Below are 17938 nucleotides of genomic sequence, written 5' to 3' on the forward strand. Positions count from 1 at the left end.
CTCCTAAATGCTTATCTTTGACAGATACGCGTATTTCGACTACCACTTGCACGTATCCACTGTGGATACGAGTAACTGACACTGAAGAAGACTGCAAGTGGTAGTCGAAATACGCGTATCTGTCAAAGATAAGCATTTAGGAGCGGAATTAAAAGGTACACGGTACTCCATCTACTTTAAAGTTTCTCTACTTGATTGATATATTTAACTAATGTTTTAAGTTGAACTATTTTAAAACCGGACAAAAAATCCTGTCGTAGCTTCTAGCTATCGCCTAAACTACTTGCTTACCTCCATTGTTATTCTGTCTTTCAACAGAGTTTGGCATGAAGTAACATTATTGTTGAAATAAAAAAAACTGTAAATTTTCAAATATACTCTGTTAGGAAATTCAAAGTTATATTGCAAATAGTACACATCAGGTAAATTATAAGAACTTCAAGTCTGACAGACTTTCTGGGATCAATATAGTACATTATTTTCACATTTCACTTACCTGAGTTACCTCAAGCATGTCCAAAATCTTTGTTTGTTGATGACACAGGTTTCTACGCAAAAGGACGAAGCCTGCAAGTCATCTGTAGTAGATTACAAAATAGTTTACTTTATATTTTTACCGCAGCACGATAATAAAGATAGCTCCAAGCTCAAAAATATTTGCAGCCCAATTATTAGTGTTTCATTATAAAAAAAAATCATTGATTCATGATAGAGAGCCCAACTGTCATAAGTTCAACGCGCTTCGATTTTTTTATATTCGAAATACATTTTTAAATAGTATAATTTTCCATCATATTTAAAGGTTTTTTTTTAGAAAGTCTATTTATATCGCCTGAAATGACTTAATTATTGCAAAAAACTATTGCTTAGGGGTATCGGGTAACGAATTAATACTTGAGGATGCTAATTAATCTTAACTACCACTTTTCCATGACAGGCACGCGAACTAAAACTAAAACTTTTTCTCGTCAACCGCTCGCTTTTTGAATTCAGAAGCATTGGGTGCAGTGTAAGTTCAAGGTTCAAACTGCCGACGGAAGCAGGTGTTGAACAAACTTCTATTTTTTTTTTGCAGGACTCGAGTAGATGCATAAAAGAGTGACGTTCATCCGTACCACGAAGTTAATGAATCCGTTACCGCCAGCGATAATGGTGAAATTTGTTGAATATTGTGTGATAATGAGGTTTTAATTGATTCTTACTGTGCTGGTGGGAAATTATTTTTCGCTTAATTAGCAATCAAGAGTGAAGGTATCTCCTCATCAAAATCAATTACCATGAAGAAGAGATTGAAATCAGTTTGTAGAATGAAGTTTGGCTCCGATAACATTCGTATCTCGGTGGGAAAGGAACAAGAGGCTTGAGATGCATTTCCTTAGGAAATTAAGTTTTGTCTTCGAGGAAGGTATTATTACAGTTTTTTATGTGTGAAAAGTTGTATGGTTTGCACATTTATAAGTGGCTATTCCCTGCAAGTCAGTTGGAAGCAGTTTAACTTGTTGTCCAACGCATTGAAAGAGCAAAAAGACAACTATGAAAGTATATTTGCCAAGTTGTGTTTCAACAGAAACACCCAAAGTCACAAAAACTTTGGTTTTAAATTACAAAAAAAAAGTTGATGTTAAGTTGTCGCCATATGGAAGTAAAAATTTGTTCTTCTTTCCTTCAAGATGCTTGAAAAAAGTTTCCGATCTTTAAGATTTTCCGGGCAAACGCAGCAGTCTTCTTTCGTCACGATTTAGAATGCCCATTATGGAGTTCAAGATTTTCTGATTGAATCCTCCAAATTCGGAAATACTAACCACAATTGGCGGCAAACTTTGCTTCCGCAATTCCTCAAAATCAAAGATTCTGAGCTTTAGGCTGCTAAGGAAAATTTGTCTAAAGCGTTGAACTCATTGCTCATTTTGATGCAATTTTCAACACTATTCATTTCACCCTTGAATGAAAGCGTGCAATCCGGAGAAACGTCCTTTTTTAATTTTGCCACGTGTAGCGACAGTTTTAAAATACTTCTTTTTGATGGAAATTGAAAATTTAAAGATTCATCCTTCGTTTTGTTCGTGGCAGCAATCATAATTATAGAAGACATCTTAATACCTGTACAATTGATTTTCTTCTACTCAGATATCCCAATATATTTTGTGTGATGACTTTCTTCTTCCTTGAAAATGCAGCAAACTGAAAATGCAGCAAACACAACAATAGAATACAGCTGTGCACATCTCCCATCTAAGATGCTTGTCGCAAAAAACCACTGCACTGATATGTAGGACCATGCCAAAACCTTTGCACATGTTACCGATCAAACGACATTCCATCGAACAGCGTGTCGTCCTAACAAACTCTTTCGAACGAAATTGGAGAAGATGGCCTCGAGCGAGCGTGGGTAGAAAGGTGGCATTCCAGACACTCGTTGGTGAACTTGGCCGTAGTTCGTAGTAGTAGCCCCCCTCTGGACTCCACCTATCCATCCATTCCGAAAAGGAATTCGATTCATCTGGATCAGGATGTGTATCAAACCAAACCGAGGACTCTGGCAACGAACGGTAAAAGGAAGGGAATGTTACTGCAGCAGCTCGTGTCATGTGGTCACTAGCCGTGGGTTAGATCCATTTTCCTTGTCGCATCTTTCTGATCCTCGCTTTTACTGCAGAACTATGGACGTAGTCAGGATTTTCGTCAGAGGGAAGAGAGGGGGTCTCGTGATCTCAAAAGTTCTTTCGTAAATTGGAGAAATATGTAGAGTAGATATTTTGTTTTGACGAATTCTATATTGATTTATTTTAACATAATTAGTAAATCTTCTAGCAACATCCTTAAGAGAATACAGAACATTTAACACGAAATATGGAATGGTGATAAAATCTCCGAATAATTTGTGGTAGAATCTTTTTCAGAAGCCTTATTGTTCAGTGGACTCCAAAATTCTTCAACAAATCACAATAGGGTGTTTGAGGATTGTTGAGATTTTTTAATTTTTAAATCTGTTGTTCACAATCATTTAATAACTTTTGAGCCCTGGAACCAGTTTGATAATTATTTAAAAATTTTGAAGATAAATTTTAATTCAGACAACATGGCAAACTGCACCATGTTCGTCCAAACAATCTAGAGTTCATCCTCGCACCTTGACTTCCTTTGCAAGTCGTAAACAAAATGTGCACAATAAACTGAAACAACTCAAAGTTATGGTAAAATGTCAGTTAACGTCTTTCGATGAGTGAAATTTTGTGATTTTTCACGATTTCGAGGAGCAAAAAATCTGAAAAATATACTGTTGTGCTCAGAAAACGTTTGAAAACTTCTCGAAAAATTAAAATTATCCAATTATTTTATAAAAAATGGGTGCTGAAGATTGCCTCCTTTGATAGATTCAAACATACAATTATTACACTAGCGTTTTTTTTTTTCATCGGTCAAATGGTCAATGATTCCCTCTGGCTACGCCCATGGAGTGTGGAGGGAACAAATATACCACCAAAAAAGAATTATTCTCTGATCCCAACATCCATCTACTAGGCAAAAGCCTGATGACATCCGCTACGGTTACGACGATGGCGTTGATGGAACGAGAAAGCTAGATAAATGACGGGATGAATGGCTGTGGTTCCATAACGAGGAATGGAGCGGCTGGAGGATGAGATGGAACCGCAACAATGTGTTTGAAAATGGCAACCGGTCGATGCAAGAAAAAAAAAAGAAGAGCAAGAATGGAACCGGATGAATGAAGCACATGGCATTCCATACGGGGACCTGTGTTATGTCGGATTCCACCGTGTCGTCGTCATACCGAAGAAGGCGGAAGGAATATTTACCCCAAGCTTTTATGCAAATGGGATCACCCAAAAGTTAATATAATGTTGTTTAGGAAATTAACTTTGCGGATATTTTTTGAGCATTAATCTGGCAACGTCTGAACATACCGGCAACGGAAATATTTTAGGACTTGGGAAAAGGGATTTATTATATAGCACATAAAGATGAAGAAAAAATGATGCATGATAAAACTTCCTTTCACCAAATGCTGTGTGGATATTGTTTATCTATGACATAATAGCGGTTCCCAGACAACCAGAATGTACATTACGGCGGTTCAAAATTTGAAAATGTTTGATAATAAAATCTCCCATATCTTCCTTACCATGCTTACTATAAAAATAGTGTTCTGTGAAATGTCAGCTTTTCCGGTGGTGATTTGAAGGTGGCCCAAAGGCAATGTAGGTTCATAAGGAAATTACTATGGAGAAAATTTAAAAAATATTCCTAACACGTTATTACTGTAATGAGAGTACAAACTTTTCATTATTTATTTATTTGGTTCTACATCAATTATCTTGATAAAACCTCGCCAACAATATTTCGCCAATTCACTCGGTTCATGGCCGCTTCTATACATATTTGACTGCGACCCACGCTTTTCAGGACCTGGTGCATCTGGTCAATCCCTTTATCTCGCTGCGCCCCACGCCTTCTCGTTCCGACTTGATACAACTCGTGATTCATACGTCTGCGCCACACACCATTTTCGAGTTTTCCACCGAGTATTGTCCGCAGCACTTTACGCTCAAAAACACCGAAAGCTTTCCGGTCTGACTTTTTCAACGTCCACACTTCGTGCCCGTAGAGAGCCACCGGAAGAATCAATGTTTTATACAGGGCGAGTTTTGTATCCGTTTGCAAGCTGCGGGGCCTAAGCTGGTTACGTAGTCCGTAAAAGGCCCTATTTGCAGGCGCATTACGTCTTTTCACTTCGCGGGAAACGTTGTTGACAAATGTCACAAATGTTCCAAGGTAAACAAATTCTTCAACAACTTCAAACACATCTCCATCAAACATTACATCAGCACCTACACCACCATGCTTGACTCTATCTCTACCTGCAACCATGTACTTCGTCTTGGTAGAATTAATGGTCAGGCCTATCCTCGCTGTCTCCTTTTTCAGAGGCACGATGGCCTCTTCCACTGACCTGCGATCGATTCCAATTAGGTCTATATCGTCTGCAAAGCCAAGGAGCATGTGCGACCTTGTGATAATAGTGCCATTTCTCTGCACGCCAGATCCCCTAATAGCACCCTCGAGTGCAATGTTGAACAGTGAATTTCACATTCCCTGCTTCAACCCGTATAACGTCACAAACGAGGTTGACACCTCGTCTGCGATCGGAACACTTGATTTTGAACCATCCAGCGTAATACGTATCAGCCTAATTAGTTTCGCCGAAATACCATTTTCAGACTTTATCTGCCAAAGCTCATTTCTTTTCACTGAGTCGTACGCCGCCTTGAAATCAATAAACAGATGGTGAGTCTGCAAGTTATAATCCCGGAATTTGTCTAGGATCATTCAGGGATGAGAAAAGTACTGGAGCAAACATTTACCGCCTCTACATTTACATCTTTTTACACCACCATCAAAATCCAAAGCAAACCATGACCGTTCAAAACAAAAAAAAAAAAAAATGTCACGGCTCTTCAAAACTGTAATCTTCTTCTTCCTAACGTTTTTCAACCCCGAATGCGAAATGACTCGAGTACAGTGGTGACACGATTTTTGCGGTTTTCGGGGTTTTGCATTTTTGCTCGATAAAGGCAGCATGAAATTGAACTTGTTTATATGTATCGCAATGGAATGAGTGTGCTCTTTCTGTTAGAGCTAATAGATTTCAATTAGTTGAAAACACAAGCGAAATATTAACGATTGAATGTTTTAACACTTTTTTCAATCATTCACCTTGGAATGGCTGCCCGAAAACGATCATAGTGGAGAGACAAAAACAGTCAAGCAGTGTGTGAACCGTTGGCAGCGCAACGCCGGATGGTATTGATGCTGCTGCTGCTGCTTTGTATTTTGGTTGACTGGCAGAATCGAAGAACTGTCGTGAATAGTGGTCACAGTTTGCAAGCCTGGGATCATTCGCAAGCTAATCATCTGATCCGTTGTCGAACGGCTCTCATTAAAATCAGTTTGGTATTCGCCGACGAAGGACTCCTCGAGCGGTCGCAGTCTGTTAAACAGGATGCACGACAGAATTTTGTACGCTGAATTCAGCAGGGTAATTCCTCTGTAATTGGCGCACTCCAAGCTGTGCCCTTTCTTGTAGATAGGGCAGATGAGGCCATCCAACCAGCCGGTGGGCAATTCTTCGTTCTCCCATACCTTCAGAAGTACTCGGTGGATCGACTGGTAAAGCTGCTCGCTTCCGTGCTTGAGAAGCTCGACCGGGATCTCGTCCTTCCTTCTTTTACGTTTGTGTTTTCGTAGAATTTTGTTAACAAATGTTCTGTCATACCCGTTTATCTCGGCTGCCACGTGGATTTGGTTTTCTTCTTTATCGAATTCGTCTACAACTTGGAATGTTGTAGAGCCGGTGTGCCATTGGGTCCAAATCCACGTGGCAGCCGAGATAAACGGGTATGACAGAACATTTGTTAACAAAATTCTCCGAAAACACAAACGTAAAAGACACCGAAGAAACATAACTACACTACAATCGGATACCGAACAAGTTAGAAGAGTCAGTGTGCCTTTCTTTCCGAAAGTAACCAATTCTATTAAAAACACACTAAATCGACAAGGCCTACAAGTTGTACACAAAAGCGAAAAGCTGGACGAACAATCTGGAATATATCAGATACCTTGTAAGGATTGTCCAGCAGTTTACATCGGTCAAACCCGCCGAAAAGTCAAACTCCGCCTGAGAGAACATAAAAATGCCGTAACGGGCGGTAAAACAAACAAATCCAGTGTAGCAGCTCATGCGGTAGATATAAATCATGAAATCCTTTGGGAAAATGCGAAGCTCATCAAAAGCATTAGGAAAGCTTCGCACTTAAACGCATGGTCGACAGAAAGGTAATTTTTTAAAACTTTTTGACGATAGTAAGAACTATAAGTGTTATGTCTTGTCTCGCGTCGCGTTTCGTGAATGTCGTGTTGTTCTTACGTTAGCACAAATCACACAAATTGATAGTGTCAGCTACCACACTTTCTTCATGTTGCCTTTTTCATTCTGCGGTGGATTCGCTTTTCTTCGGCTCTCGCTGTCCTGTACCGCTCTCTGTTCTTCTGGGGACCGGTGACAAACATACGGCTTCTGGCGACATTCTTCATGTGTGTCACTCTCTGGCACTCTTCATCGATCCAGTCGTTTCTACTTCGTCGTTGGCCAGTGCCGATCACTTCCCGCGCCGTTGTTGTCACAGCTTCGTGGATAGGGTCCCACAGGCTGTTGACGTCTCCAGCAACGTTGATTCTTCCCAACTGCTCGTCTGGATAACCACGCCCGAATTTTACCTACAACGAGATAATGATCCGAGTCGATATTAGGGCCTCGGAAGGTCCTGACATCAATGACATCTGAGAAATGTCGCCCATCAACCAGCACGTGGTCTATTTGGGAGCAGGCAGCGCCACTCGGGTGTCGCCAGGTGTGTTTGCGGATATTCTTTCGTGCGAAGTAGGTACTGCTGATTGCCATCCCTCTAGCAGCAGCGAAGGTTACTAGCCGCAGGCCATTATCATTGGTAACGGAATGAAGGATTTCCGTTCCGGGTCGGAAGAAATCTTTTTTCCCGATCTGCGCATTTGCGTCGCCGATGACTATCTTGACGTCTTGTTTTGGGCACTCTCCGTAGGCCTTATTCAGACTCTCATAGAACTCATCCTTCATGTCATCGGGCTTATCGTTCGTTGGCGCATATATGCTGATCAGGCTGTAGTTGAAGAACTTGCCCTTCATTCTCAACACACAGATTCGGTCGCTTACCGGTTTCCACCGAATAATTTGCTTCATCTGCTTCCCAATCACTATGAAGCCAACTCCACGTTCTTCTCTGTCGCTACCGCTGTAGTGGATGTGGTATTTGAATGAAGTGTTGGCAATGGGGTCCACCGCTCGGAAATCGCGTTCTCCGGTTCTCGGCCAGCGTATTTCCTGGATAGCTGCCACGTTCACGCCGCCATTCCGCAGTTCACGAGCCAGGAGCCCAACACGCGCGGGTTCATTCAAAGTTCTCACGTTCCAAGATTAAACTTTCCAATCGTTGTCTTTTATTCGTTGCCGGGTCTGTTGCCGTAAAATCAATCCGTTTGCTCTACTTTTGCATTTCTTGGTTGATGAAGAGTCTTCGATAGGCCACCTAACCAGGGTTGCGCTACCTACATCGTGCTAGAGGGGCTGCCTCCTCGGTGCTGACACGATACAGCATTGTCCGTTTGTTCTTTACATGATGACCACGGTCATAGCCATCACAACCATCCACCTTTATCAGAGCTTTGGACCTGTAGCTCTGGTTCTCAATAGTTTCAAGTTCTTTCGGACATGCTACTATGGTGAGCCGTCATGCGCTAGCGGTGTTAAAATAACAAAAACCAATAAAAACGGAAATGAAATGCATAGAAAACTTTGGCCCTCTTTTCATGTATGTCCGAAAAGATCGAAGGTACACAACAAAAGAAAACGAGCGATTTTCATCAAGTCTGCCTTGATTGTCGTTGATAAGCTGGAGTTTTCTTGCAGTCTGAAAAAAAAAACTGTGTTAAGGTGATCATAGAACGAAGCCATACTTCAAATTTTCAAGAGCACAATACTTAAGAACCAAACAGCGCTCCGCGTTGAAAATTTATCCCATTGGTCCACTATGGGCAGTTTCCATACAGACTGGCGGTCAAAAATATTTTTTTCATTTCATGTCATATTGATGAGCTTTGTGATACAAATTTGACGTTATATTTTCAAAAACAAGTTTTCGAGACTCACTTTTGAATAGGGCCTATAGCGAAATAATAAGTTTTGTTACTAATGATGTATATAAGCCATTTATGTGATTAACGTTGTGCAAACCATTATAAATATTATAACTAACAAAGAAATGATGATATGAATGATTCAGCAATATTCAGTCATCCCCTGAATTATTTTTCAGCTGTTTTGAGAAGAAAATGGTCAAAAATATTGGAAAAATTCGAAAAGCCCTAAATCAAAAAAGTGCAAATTTGTGCAGCTAATTTCTTTACGATCTTTTAGTTTACATCTCAAAGTACCATTGGAAAAGAATTTTAGCCTGGGACAACTCGGGACAAAAAAGTATGGGATGTGTAAGTTTAGATAAAAAATGAAATATATTTTTTTCAGTGCACTCCCCGCATTTTTCCTACCTAAGGTACGAATTTTTATATCATTTTATTTTTCTAAGATATCTTTTTGAATAAGCTCTCAGACGGTGTATAAAGATCTGTATAAAATATTACGATTATGCAGTATATTGTATTCGATATGTACCTTGTGTTTTCACTGAATTTTTTATTTTTCTTAAAAACTCTAACTTTGACATTGTTTGGGACTAAGGCTTCTACATTCACCCTGAATTACAACCCTGAACGAATGGAATCAGTACATTTTTCAAACCAACACTACAACCCCCTTCTACCACCCAAGACAGCCCCGAAGCAATATGAGAGAGTCGTTCATTTGGATGGGGAGAGAGAGATGGTGATCGATAACGTCATCACTTACGATGATAGGATGCTGGACAGCATATTTTAGATGTTAAGATTGTATCAAATTTAGTGTCCAACAAACCTTCAAGACAAACAGTTGTGCTTAAATGTTAAATATTAGAATTGTGTAAATATATGTAAATTGTTCTTCCAATAAAGTGTAATGAATAAGGTCAATAAATGTAGTTAAGTGTTATGTGTGTGCTACTGTTTACTATCTGGATGGATGAAGGAAGATTTCCTACAAGGAATTGGAAACCCCATGGTGGCCACTACACCAAACAACCTCCCCCCCTCCCCTTTGGAAAGGATTCTTCCGTGGGCATGAACTCCAAAATACGTGTTGGGGCTCGGGCGAAGGGAGCTCCCCGACATAATGGTCCTTCGAACCGGATGTCTTCGGAAGAACGGACGGATTTGGATCCCGAGGCAGGACATGGAGATCTGCATTGTTCAAGGCAAACGAATGGGAATCAGTATGGCGCTTCTGTGGATGGGAACGCCATCGTACATCTTTGGAAGGAGGAACAATCAACGGCGATGCCATTGTCCCAAGGCAACAAAGGATCTTCAGATCAAGAAGTTGTTCTCTCGATCGACCATAGTGGAACCAGCTGTATGTAGAATCAATCGGAATCGAGATCTTCAATTCAAGGCTGGATGGTACACTGACAATACTGAGCCAGCGCGGAATCCCTTTGCCCAGGTAATTTATTTCATATGCTCAGTATATGTCTATGCCGAAGCACGACAGGCACGTTGCTAACACTTGATTTTCGATATTTTCAATGGTATTCCATACGGCATGGCAATCTATTGGTGCGGATCCATTACCATTCCAACTATGGTCTGTGGCACGGACTAAGCGGAGAGACTTCCCAATCAACATCCGACGTCATCGAGTTTAATCCATCGCGGTATTGCGGTAATCCAATGGACATGGCCTTGTATCGTTCAACCACATAATGTTCATGGAGGAAGGTCATCAACCTACAACAAGGAAGGAATTTATCAGCAATTTAAGGCACTACATCCCCGGAAAATCGGAACAACATCATCATATGCTATGACGATCCAACAACGTCATGGCCGTTCACAACGAACGTTGTTCAACATCATCAGTCGACCCAACAAATGGAGAACAACCAATTCATATCTCAACACTACAGTCCACAAGGAATGAGCTCGGTAAATGGTACTTCTAAAAGGTATCCATGAAGTAAACGTTCATCGCCGGAAAATCAACTGGTTCTGGAACGGAAGGTAACATCGGCTACGTTCTGTTACTAGGTTTTTCGAGAATTGAATATTGGAGGACACGGAACACTGAACAAGCAACAAACCAGATTATCCAGGTAAATATACAAGTTCAGTGTATGTCCGCCGAAGCAAATTATATTCATCTCACTAACACCAAATTTCAACGTTTTTCAAACTGGACAACAAATTTCGTTGGAGCTGCATATGCTGGAGTATGTGTACAGTAGATCATCCTGGTATTGCTTTCCAAACCAAACACCCAGCGTCGCCGATCCATGAACTACGATGATCACCAACAACACACGATCGGAAAGCAACAATAACAATTGCACATAACAGTACAGATGACTTGGTCATTGGAGACGTAGAGGTTGCAGTGAGAACTGTTTTCTCAGGTCAGTAAGCACACAGGTATATGTCGGCCGAAGCATGGGCTTCGCTACTGCACACTTTAATCCCATTCAAACCTCTTCGTCACAACAACACATACCCAACTTATACCCCGATAACACGGATCGACATCTGGGTCGATACATACATGAGCTGAGAAGATCACTTTTGGCAAAACATCACTCCACTACTGGTTGGAATCGTATTTTGTTGTCTCGGTAAGTGCTGCAAGTATATGCCCTGCCGAAGCCATCTCCTCTGGATACTGCAAGAAAAATTCTCTTCCTCTTCATCCCCCACAATCTATCTTTAAAACTGGAGACACGTGATCACCTATGATGAGGAGTACACTACCGATTGCACGTGACACGGCTACACCTATTACATACGGGTCGAGAGGAGAATCCACATCCAATATTCTGTCCGCAATAGTATTTGCATAACAACATTGGATTTGAGCGTATTGCAATTTGGATCGCTCAGTCTGTGTGTATACAACTGGTCAACACGGGGTCAACTGTTTGCGTAGGTCAGTAGAAATTGGATAGAATTGTAGAAATTTTATAATTACTCAATTTATAAAGAAGTAAATCAATAGTACTAAATCATATGTTCCAGACACGTCTATGAATGTAAAAATAGCATATTGTGTTTTGTTTAAAGAAAGCTGAATATGGAAAGTGCAAAAGTGCCGTTCTATGTTCGGTCCTTTTTTTAATTCAAATTGACATGGAGATAAAATATTATTATTTTTAGCCCATATCCATTTAGTTTCTTAACGAAAAGACTTCTGGTTTGTTGCAGTGCATTCTATGGGTCACTACTTTGACGCATGAGCGGTACCGAATTCACTCGCCACATATGACATTCCATTCATTCCATGGTCACATAAATAACACGGCCCCGCTCAAACGACAAATGGTGATTTCGTGCATCGGTCCATATTGATTGGAGAATCTTCAAACCAATAATGAAAGATATTCATCAACTACAGGGTAATCTATGGTTGGGAAATGGAACCGTTTTCCCTTATATTTTTGTCGATTTTCGAAAATAAAACTTCAAGCTTTTTACAGTTTGATTTTTCTCATTAAAAAAATTGGACCACCTATAGGTATACATAAATGCGCACAAACACGACCCTATTCAACAACCATGCGTCACCATTGACTTTATCTGTACATCTATCCGTCCATATACAACGATATCACTCACTCGCCACCCACTTTTATCTCAGCTGTTTTCTTATAAAGTTAATATTTTTTTGGCACGACAAGAAGCACCGGTTTTGGTCAGCTTGAGAGAACCGAATACCTACCTTGATACCTCACCTTACCTTGATGGCTACAGCGTAGCGTCACGCCATTGCCGGGCGTATTGTAGAGCTCCATCTTCGTCGGTCTTGGGCGAAACTTTTCCAGTTGCCCCGAACGTTTAGGGTCGCCAGGTCCTCTTCCACTGCGTACAGCCAGCGTATTCGTGGTCTTCCCCGAGGCCGCCGACCTCTACCTGGTTCCCTGCTGAATAATATTTTCGCAGTTTTTTCTTCCGGCATTCGCACTAAGTGACCAACCCACTGAAGTCTGCCGTATTTTGCACGATTGATAATATTCGCATCTTTGTACACTTGATATAACTCGTGATTCATGCGTCTGCGCCACACACCATTTTCGAGTTTTCCACCGAGTATTGTCCGCAGCACTTTACGCTCAAAAACACCGAAAGCTTTCCGGTCTGACTCTTTCAACGTCCACACTTCGTGCCCGTAGAGAGCCATCGGAAGAATCAATGTTTTATACAGGGCGAGTTTTGTATCCGTTTGCAAGCTGCGGGGCCTAAGCTGGTTACGTAGTCCGTAAAAGGCCCTATTTGCAGGCGCATTACGTCTTTTCACTTCGCGGGAAACGTTGTTGACAAATGTCACAAATGTTCCAAGGTAAACAAATTCTTCAACAACTTCAAACACATCTCCATCAAACATTACATCAGCACCTACACCACCATGCTTGACTCTATCTCTACCTGCAACCATGTACTTCGTCTTGGTAGAATTAATGGTCAGGCCTATTCTCGCTGTCTCCTTTTTCAGAGGCACGAAGGCCTCTTCCACTGACCTGCGATCGATTCCAATTAGGTCTATATCGTCCGCAAAGCCAAGGAGCATGTGCGACCTTGTGATAATAGTGCCATTTCTCTGCACGCCAGATCTCCTAATAGCACCCTCGAGTGCAATGTTGAACAGTAAATTCGGAAGTGCATCTCCTTGCTTCAATCCGTCTAACGTCACGAACGAGGTTGACACCTCGTCTGCGATCGGAACACTTGATTTTGAACCATCCAGCGCAATACGTATCAGCCTAATTAGTTTCGCCGGAAAACCATGTTCAGAATTTATCTGCCAAAGCTCATTTTTTTTCACTGAGTCGTACGCCGCCTTGTAATGAATAAACAGATGATGAGTCTGCAAGGTATAATCCCGGAATTTGTCTAGGATCATTCGCAAGCTAAACATCTGGTCTGTTGTCGAACGGCCCTCGTGAAAACCAGCTTGGTATACGCCGACGAAGGACTCCTCGAGCGGTCTCAGTCTGTTAAATAGGATGCGCGACAGAATTTTGCACGCCGAATTCAGCAGGGTAATTCCTCTGTAATTGGCACACTCCAGTCTGTGCCCTTTCTTGTAGATAGGGCGGATGAGGCCATCCATCCAGCCGGTGGGCATTTCTTCGTCCTCCCATACCTTCAGAAATATTCGGTGGATCGACTGGTAGAGCTGCTCGCTTCCGTGCTTGAGAAGCTCGACCGGGATCTCGTCCTTCCCAGCAGCCTTACAGTTCTTAAGCTCGCTGATAGCCTTTTTAACCTCTCCTATGGTCGGTGGGTCCACAGCTTGATCGTCGTCATCAATGTTCATCCTGTTCTCCGCTATATTTCCATTTCCACTGTTCGACAATTGCTGAAAGTGCTTCTTCCACCTGGCAGCCACCGCCGTTTTATCGGTCAGTAAGTTCCCTTCTCGATCATTGCACATGGTGGGCACAGGTACGGTATTGTGCCGCGCACCATTGACCGTTGCATAGAATCTCCGCATATCATTCCGGTTCATGCTTTCTTGTGCGTCAGCTACCACACTTTCTTCGTGCTGCCTTTTCTTTCTGCGGTGGATTCGCTTTTCTTCGGCTCTCGCTGCCCTGTACCGCTCTCTGTTCTGTCGGGTACCGGCCACAAGCATACGGCTTCTGGTGACATTCTTCATGTCTGTCACCCTCTGGCACTCTTCATCGAACCAGTCGTTCCGTCTTCGTCGTTGACCAGTGCCGATCACTTCCCGCGCCGTTGTTGTCACAGCTTCGTGGATAGGGTCCCACAGGCTGTTGACGTCTCCAGCAACGTTGATTCTTCCCAACTGCTCGTCTAGTTGCTGACGGTACTGCGCAGCTATCTCATCAGTCGACAAGTGTTTTATATTGAAGCGCAGAGTTCTGTTTGTTGTGGATTTCGCGACGCTGGATAACCGCGCCCAAATTTTAGCTACAACGAGATAATGATCGGAGTCGATATTAGGGCCTCGGAAGGTCCTGTCATCCATGACATCTGAGAAATGTCACCCATCAACCAGCACGTGGTCTATTTGGGAGCAGGCAGCGGGACACCCACTTGGGTGTCGCCAGGTGTGTTTGCGGATATTCTTTCATGCGAAGTAGGTACTGCTGCTTGCCATCCCTCTAGCAGCAGCGAAGGTTGGTTGGTTGGTTGGTTTAACGAGGCTTTAATCGCAAAAGCGGTCATTCGCCTCTCAGGTGCAGCAGCGAAGATTACTAGCCGCTGGCCATTATCATTGGGGATTCATTCAAAGTTCTCACGTTCCAAGATTCAACTTTCCAATCGTTGTCCTTTATTCGTTGCCGGGTCTGTTGCCGTAAAATCAATCCGTTTGTTCTACTTTTGCCTTTCTTGGTTGATGAAGAGTCTTCGATAGGCCACCTAACCAGGGTTACGCTACCTACATCGTGCTAGAGGGGCTGCCTCCTCGGTGCTGACACGATACAGCAATGTCCGTTTGTTCTTTACATGGTCATAGCCATCACAACCATCCACCTTTATCAGGGCTTTGGACCTGTAGCTCTCAAGAGTTTCAAGTTCTTTCGGACATGCTACTATGGTGAGCCTTCATGCGCTAGCGGTGTTAAAATAATAAAAAACCAATAAAAACGGAAATGAAATGCATAGAAAACATTGGCCTTCTTTCCATGTATGTCCAAAAAGATCGAAGGTACACAACAAAAGAAAACGAGCGATTTTCATCAAGTCTGCCTAGATTGTAGTTGATAAGCTGGAGTTTTCCTGCAGTCTGAAAAAACTGTGAAGGTGATTATGGACCGATGCACGAGTTCACTATTTGACGTTTGAGCGGTGCCGTGTTATTTACGTGACCATGACAACGAGTGAATTTGGCACCGCTCAAACGTCAGATTAGTGAATTCATGCATCGGTCCATAGAACGAAGCCACACTTCAAATTTTCAAGAGCACAATACTTAAGAACCAAACAGCGCTCCGCGTTGAAAATTTATCCCATTGCACAGTGGTCCAGGAATCAGTTTTACGCGGAAAGATGCATTTTGAGCTTTAGAATGAAACATTAGACAAAAACGGTCTTCTACAAAGTTGTTTGTATTAATTATGCCCTTTGTTTGGTGTTATTGAAAATTAGGGTGGACCACATTTTCATAGAAATTGTGTAACTAACTTTCTTATTTGTAAAAATTATATTATACATGCTTCAGCAAAGTTATAGATCATTCAATTTCAAGCAACTTTGTTAAAAAAAGTTTTTTTGTATCTCTTAAATTGACCGATTTAGAGCTTTTTTCCTACGGTGACCTAGGGTGGTCCGAACAAAACTGGTTTTCTGGCTCTAGAGTTTTCAATTCAAATTTCTCATCAAAGTGGTCTATGAAACACTTTTAGAGCTTTAAAAAATGCGTAATTTGGTGAGTGGAGAAACTCGCTATCTCCTTCCGTTTAGGAGTTATTGTTGTTTTTCTCTCAAAAACATGCCTATTTTGGTTGTGAATTTCTGTGATTGGGGCAAACATAAAAAATATCTTTTGACGGCATTCAAAAGACAAAATAAAATAGTATATTATATCAAAAAATTACAGATGTGTTATTTTTGTAACTCTAATAAAATGCCTTGAAAAACAAAGGATTTTAAGCAGAAAAACTTTAATAACTTTTGAACTAAAATAGATATCAACAATCTTTTTGCAAGAAAATTTGCGTTTTGTTAAGTTCTTAAAGTCGTTCATAGACCGCTTTGACGAGAAATCTGAAATAAGAAAGATAGGGCTTTAAAACTATTTTGAAGATTTTCATAGTTTGTATTTCTTTATTATTTTGCATTTTGAGCATGAAAATGAAATTTTAGACAAAAATGATCTTCTACAAAATTGTTTCTAAAAATGTAAGCTTTCATACTGTGTCATTTGAAACTAGGGTGGTCCACAATATCACACATATCATATAATCAACTTTTTTATTTGCAAAAATACTGGTATATGCTCTTAGGCAAAGCGGTAGAACTTAAAATTTTGATCAACTTTGCCATAAAAAGTTTTTATGTAGCTTAAAATTTGACCAATCTAGAGCATTTTTTCCTAATCATCGCAGGGTGGTCCAACAAAAATTAGTTTTTCAACTCTAGTTTTTTAAATATTATTTTCTCGTCAAAGTCGTCTATGAACGACTTTTAGAACTTAACAAAACGCAAATTTTCATGCAAAAAGATTGTTGATATCTATTTTAGTTCAAAAGTTATTAAAGTTTTTGTGATAAAAAATATTTGACTTTCAAGACGTTTTATTAGAGTTACAAAAATAACACATCTGTGATTTTTTGATATAATATACTATTTTATTTTGTCTTTTGAATGCCGTCAAAAGATATTTTTTATGTTTGCCCCAATCACAGAAATTCACAACCAAAATAGGCATGTTTTTGAGAGAAAAACAACAATAACTCCTAAACGAAAAGAGATAGCAAGTTTCTTCACTCACCAAATTACGCATTTTTTAAAGCTCTAAAAGTGTTTCATAGACCACTTTGATGAGAAATTTGAATTGAAAACTCTAGAGCCAGAAAACCAGTTTTGTTCGGACCACCCTAGGTCACCGTAGGAAAAAAGCTCTAAATCGGTCAATTTAAGAGATACAAAAAAACTTTTTTTGGCAAAGTTGCTTGAAATCAAATGGTCTACAACTTTGCTCAAGCATGTATAATATAATTTCTACAAATAAGAAAGTTAGTTACACAATTTCTATGAAAATGTGGTCCACCCTAATTTTCAATAAAACCAAACAAAGGGCTCAACTAATACAAACAACTTTGTAGAAGACCGTTTTTATCTAATGTTTCATTCTAAAGCTCAAAATGCATCTTTCCGCGTAAAACTGATTCCTGGACCATAGTGCATTGGTCACCACCAGCAAGCAAGCAGTTTGATTGATTTTCATCGCGAACTGTTGACAGATTCTCCAGTCTTATGCTCTTGAAAATTCAAAGTTTGGCTTCGTTGTATAATCACCTTAAATTTTATGTGTAGTACAGTCGACTGTCTACATCTCGATGTTCTACATCTCAATATCTCTTCCTATGTCGATGATTTCATAAGTCCTTTCAGTCTGCATACATTTTCACTCTCCATATCTCGATATCCTCCTTATCTCGATATCTCCATATCTCGATGTGTTTCTGTTGATTTTTCGTTCTCTATTTTCTCTCCA

This window comes from Aedes aegypti, chromosome 3 (genome assembly GCF_002204515.2).
Source record: "Aedes aegypti strain LVP_AGWG chromosome 3, AaegL5.0 Primary Assembly, whole genome shotgun sequence".
Taxonomy (NCBI): Eukaryota; Metazoa; Arthropoda; class Insecta; order Diptera; family Culicidae; genus Aedes; species Aedes aegypti.